Source organism: Lacerta agilis, chromosome 6 (genome assembly GCF_009819535.1).
Source record: "Lacerta agilis isolate rLacAgi1 chromosome 6, rLacAgi1.pri, whole genome shotgun sequence".
Lineage (NCBI taxonomy): Eukaryota > Metazoa > Chordata > Lepidosauria > Squamata > Lacertidae > Lacerta > Lacerta agilis.
The window spans coordinates 85129948-85135947 of record NC_046317.1 but is presented as its reverse complement, the minus strand read 5'-3'; positions in this window follow the sequence as shown (position 1 = coordinate 85135947).

The following is a 6000-nucleotide window of genomic DNA, read 5'->3' as shown; positions in this document are numbered from 1 at the left end:
CTGAAGCTCAACATCAAAAAAACTAAGATCATGGCCACTGGTCCCATCACCTCCTGGCAAATAGAAGGGGAAGAAATGGAGGCAGTGAGAGATTTCACTTTCTTGGGTTCCATGATCACTGCAGATGGTGACAGCAGTCACGAAATTAGAAGACGCCTGCTTCTTGGGAGAAAAGCAATGACAAACCTAGACAGCATCTTAAAAAGCAAAGACATCACCTTGCCGACAAAGGTCCGTATAGTTAAAGCTATGGTTTTCCCAGTAGTAATGTACGGAAGTGAGAGCTGGACCATAAAGAAGGCTGATCGCCGAAGAATTGATGCTTTTGAATTATGGTGCTAGAGGAGACTCTTGAGAGTCCCATGGACTGCAAGAAGATCAAACCTATCCATTCTTAAAGAAATCAGCCCTGAGTGCTCACTAGAAGGACAAATCCTGAAGTTGAGGCTCCAGTACTTTGGCCACCTCATGAGAAGAGAAGACTCCCTAGAAAAGACCCTGATGTTGGGAAAGATGGAGGGCACAAGGAGAAGGGGACGACAGAGGATGAGATGGCTGGACAGTGTTCTCGAAGCTACTAACATGAGTTTGGCCAAACTGCGAGAGGCAGTGAAGGATAGGCGTGCCTGGCGTGCTCTGGTCCATGGGGTCACGAAGAGTCGGACACGACTGAACGGCTGAACAACAACAACAACAACAAAAATTTTATTTATACCCCGCCCTTCCCCGTCAAACCGGGCTCAGGGCAGCTAACACCAATAAAATCACAACAAAAACATAAAACAATTCATTAAAATACAATTTAAAATTTAATCTAGACTGCAGCCTCATTTTTAAGTAGCCCACCAACCACACCAAAAGAATGAAATCCAGTATCTTCAAGTCTGGATAGGCTTACCTAAACAAAAATGTTTCAAGCAGACACCAAAAGAATACAGCAAAGGCACCTGTCTGGTGTCAATAGGCAGGGAGTTCCAAAGATTTTGATGCTGCCACACTAGAAGATAGATTTCTTACAAGTTGACTACCCTTTCTTCTTTTTAAAAGAAGCAGTTGTGGATGCTTTGTTGATGACACATTGCTGGATCCTAGAGAGTTTGCTAACTTCAACCAACCAACCAAAAACAAAAAGCACATCAAATCAATATTTACATGACTCTCAATTTCCTGTCTACCTCGCACAGTATCGTTCTGCAAAGCCTGGAAACCATGGAAATTGGAAAGCGTCCAGAACTGAGCAAAGGCTGGGGACTCTTGATAGCACAGAGCTGCCCCAAGTTGTCCAATTTGTGGGGTATCAGTGAGCAAAAATTTGCATTTCCATGCTTGGGTTGTTTACGGAAAACTGCTACGATTCTGTGTTCAGGGACGCTTCCTTGCTTCCTTGGCACCCTCCCAACTGGCTTACATATGGCAGAAGAAAACTTTTGCAAAAAAAAAATAAGTTTAAATAAATTGAATTGTTTTTTTTTTCCTTTTGCTGTGGCCTTTTCTCCCCCCCCCCTTTTCTCCTTAAAAGTATATACATCATTAAGAAAAATTAACAGATATATTTCATGGTATCTGCTATATTCATGGTATCAGGGGATGGGTTGTAGCTCAGGGGTAGTGCATCTGCCTTGCATGCCCAAGGTCTCAGGTTCAATCCCCAGCATCTCCACGTACGGCCGAGAATGGCCCTTGCGTGAAACCCTGGATTGCTGCTACCAGTTAGTGCAGGCAATACTGAGCAAAATAGACTTGGCATAAGGCAGCTTCCTCTGTTCCATCTCCAAGCTTACTAATTATTCCATGCCCTTTTAAAACACTTTTGTATATAACTTTTTATTAAAAACTGCTCAGAGCTTTGCTGTGAAATTGTATATCTGCAGGCATGGGCAAACTTGGCTCTCCAGCCATTTTGGGACTACAATTCCCATCATCCCTGACCACTGGTCCTGTTAGCTGGGGATCATGGGAATTGTAGTCCCAACATAGCTGTCAACCTTCCCTTTTTGTGGGAAATTCCCCTATCAGTACTATACTATAGACTATAGTAGGCCTACTGATAGGGGAATTTCCTGTGCAAAAAAAAGGGAAGGTTGACAACTATGGTCTCAAAACATCTGGAGAGCCGAGTTTGCCTATGCCTGGTATATCCATTTAAAGCACAAAAACAAAACCCACGGGATGAAGTGAGAAGTCATGCACTTAAGTATCTTCCAGTCTTTTACCTGGAATAAATGGGGTGCTCTCATATTTAAACCGGGTCAAACTTCAGATATCTTGCCTACCTCTAACAGCCAGCTTTTAAGAAAGCGTCGATTTCCCTTCCACTCTGAATTCAAGTGCACACAGCACTGTTTCCTTTCTGCTTCAGTTCATCTTCTGCCCAAAGCTATGCTGTCCGCTGTGGTGAAATTACATAAGCTATGTAATTAATTGCGTAAATTACATTGAAATTGTGTTATTCCACTCCATTCTTTTCAGTGCAAAAGAAACGTAATGCAAATGTGGGAAGACAAGATAACCAATGACAAACTGACAGCAGATGGGGAAGCTACAGCAACAGTGAATCGCAATCCTATTCGCTGGATTGAATTCCTTCCTTCCATACATTGGACAAATAAGCAAACACCAGGAATTTCCGCTCCCATTTCTGTTGAGAATTGAGAACAAAAGGGCCTTGCTAATAACTCAAAGCATCTATGCATCAGTGCAGGGCATCTTGCTGGTGAGGACAGGTAAGTTATTGCTACAGAGATGGCTGAGAACAGTGTGTCTCACTCATTGCTTCAGGGAGAGACAACTGCATACCCTCCAACATTTCTCCAATGAAAATAGGGATGTCCTATTCCATAATAGCGGGACCCAGGTGGCGCTGTGGGTTAAACCACAGAGCCTAGGGCTTGCCGATCAGAAGGTCGGCGGTTCGAATCCCCGTGGCGGGGTGAGCTCCCGTTGCTCGGTCCCAGCTCCTGCCCACCTAGCAGTTCGAAAGCACGTCAAAGTGCAAGTAGATAAATAGGTACCACTTCGGCGGGAAAGTAAACGGCGTTTCCGTGCGCTGCTCTGGTTCGCCAGAAGCGGCTGTCATGCTGGCCACATGACCTGGAAGCTGTCTGCGGACAAACGCAGGCTCCCTCGGCCTATAGAGAGAGATGAGCGCCGCAACCCCAGAGTCGGACACGACTGGACCTGATGGTCAGGGGTCCCTTTACCTTTACCTTTTATTTCATAATAACAATTTTATTATTTATACCCCGCCCATCTGACTGGGTTGCCCCAGCCACTCTGGTCGGTTTCCAACACATATAAAAACATAATGTAACATTAAACATTTTTAATAAAAAAAACTTCCCTATACAGGGCTGCCTTCAGATGTCTTCTAAAGGTTGTATGGTTATTTATCTCCTTGGCTCAGGGTTGCAAAACTCCATTCCCTCCAATATTTCTCCAATGAAAATAGGAGCATCCCAAGGGAAAGCATGACATTCTGGAATCAAATCAGAAACCGGGACAGCTTCTGTAAATCCAGGAGTGTCCCTGGGAAATAGAGACATGGATGGTCTGCAACTGTAGATTTTGGCCATCTCATGGGATGGGATTCTGTTGAGATTCTGGCACTGATGACCCTCTGTGTCCCTTCTGACTCTACAATTCTGCGATTCTGTTAGAGATTTCAGAGTTGCCTACGTGCAGAATTGCAGCTGTCTTATCTCCAAGCAATTAACTAGTTGGCAGAAAGCCCAGATCTGCTCTCTCTCAGACCCTTAGCAACGGCCTGTGATTGGTCAATGAGTTCCTAAAGACTCAGCTCTGTGTGAGAGCTGTGTGGTTAGTGTGTTGGTGTAGAGAACGTGGTCAGTATAGAGAGAGAGAGACAGAGAGGAAAAGATTTTATGTTTTGTTTCTTTTATTTTGTAAAGTCTGTAAATAGTAACTTATGGATACTAGTTGCTTCAATCAATAAATACTGTATATAGTTATCCAGTGAGTTGCTGAGTTCCTGCGTTGAGCTGTCCAGTCAATTACACAACAGCCAGAAGCTTCCAGAAAAGTCTGTGTCTAACTCTGTGGTGTCCAGGAATACGTTATACTCCTGACACTAAATCTTAAGAGATTCTACTTTCAACACAGTTGAAAGTCAGAAATCAGCAGGCCCTGAGACAAAAGACATGTGACACTGGGCTACCGGAGGAAGTTTTACTTTTTCCCCATTATGCAAAGTGCCGGACTCCTTTGCAGCTGCACTGACCAATACTAATTAAAAACATTAATCAGTCCTCCCACTCTTGTCGTCCCCCCCCCTTTAAGAAATGGAAGCAATGAGTAAACAAAACCAGACTTTTCTTGCAAAAGAGCAGTTGCTTAAAAGGGCAATCCAGTGAATAGCAAAGTGCACATTCTTGTTCCTTCCTAGCTGCACAGCATTTTGTATTCTTATAATGGGTAACTAAGGACTGCATTCAAAGCCTTGCAGCCAAAAGGATTAAGGCTTTTTTAAAAAAAATAAATAAATAAAGATATGCAGAAACAAAGTCAAGAAGATATTGCCTTTCCGTGATTTTTTCAACTAACAACAAAAAACGGCTGCTTCTTCCTATTCTTTGCTTTACATTGGATTGTGCTCACAATCTAACATGTAGCTATGTGCGTTGAAGCACACTGAAAACAAGGGGCTTAAGCACACTTAATTCTGTACCATTTAATGGTTTGCTTAATGAATTACATTTGTTGCATCAAGGAAGGGGGACCTGTGCCCCCCCAGCTGTCACTGGACTCCAACTCCCATCATCCCCAGCCAACATGGTCAACGGTCAGGGCTGATGGTAGATATTGTAGTTTAACAGCATCTGGAGGTTCTGAGGTTCCTGGACCCTGCTTGCAATGTCCACTGATTGCCCATTGGTTATTTCCATAGGTGTCTAGCTGGCTGTCATGGGATAATTCTGCATGCCATGAAACCACATTCCTGTTAGTATATAGAGTATTTCTATCAATCTACATGGAGAAGCCGGGGTGAGCATCCCTCCTGTCCCAATGCCTCCCCTCCCCGATCCTGCCCAATCCTTGCTACATGCAGGAGAATACTGGTACAGGTAATGGGCAGATGGGGGATGTTGAACTCCATTGAGGCAGACTCCATAGAGCCAGTGTGTAGTGGATAAGAGTTGCAGACTCATAATCTGGTGAACCAGGTTCGCGTCTCCACAAATCACAAGGACTTAAATCTTTTTCCTCTCCAAATCTGCTCTAGAGCTTAAGGGAAACCCCAGAACTGATTTGGATGGTGGCTGGGCAGAGGGAGAGACAACTTCATTGGATACAAACTTTAGATTGGCATCATAATGCTGCTGCTTCCATAAAACGTATTTCAGTGAATGTGTGGTTTCTGTTGTAGACAGGGTTAGTATATACCAAACATTAATCAAAAGTAGCATGAAGATTAACAGTCCATGTGGCTTGCTGATAAAGTTCACCATCACAAAATGGTTAGCATTAATTGCTGAAACATGGAAGAATTGTTGGTGTGCATTTAAGGACATAATCAAAATACAGAGGCAACATTCCTGGCTCAAGAAAGATCCAAGCATTAATGCACTCTAGAAACAAACACGAGTAAATCAAGATTGCAGCTTCGTGGTGTACCATACTTAATGTACACTGGAAGTATGTAATCCCTCTGAAAAAGATGGAGAAATTCCGGCTTGCGTATGACATGTGCACATTCTGTTTTGTTTAAGATAACATTTTAAGTGGTTCCAGTTACAGGTGGGTAGCCGTGTTGGTCTGCCATAGTCAAAACAAAATAAAAAATTCTTTCCAGTAGCACCTTAGAGACCAACTAAGTTTGTTCTTGGTATGAGCCTTCGTGTGCATGCATCTGAAGAAGTGTGCATGCACACGAAAGCTCATACCAAGAACAAACTTAGTTGGGCTCTAAGGTGCTACTGGAAAGAATTTTTTTATTTTATTTTAAGTGGTTGGTTGGGAAGGAATGCCTCTATTCATGGAATA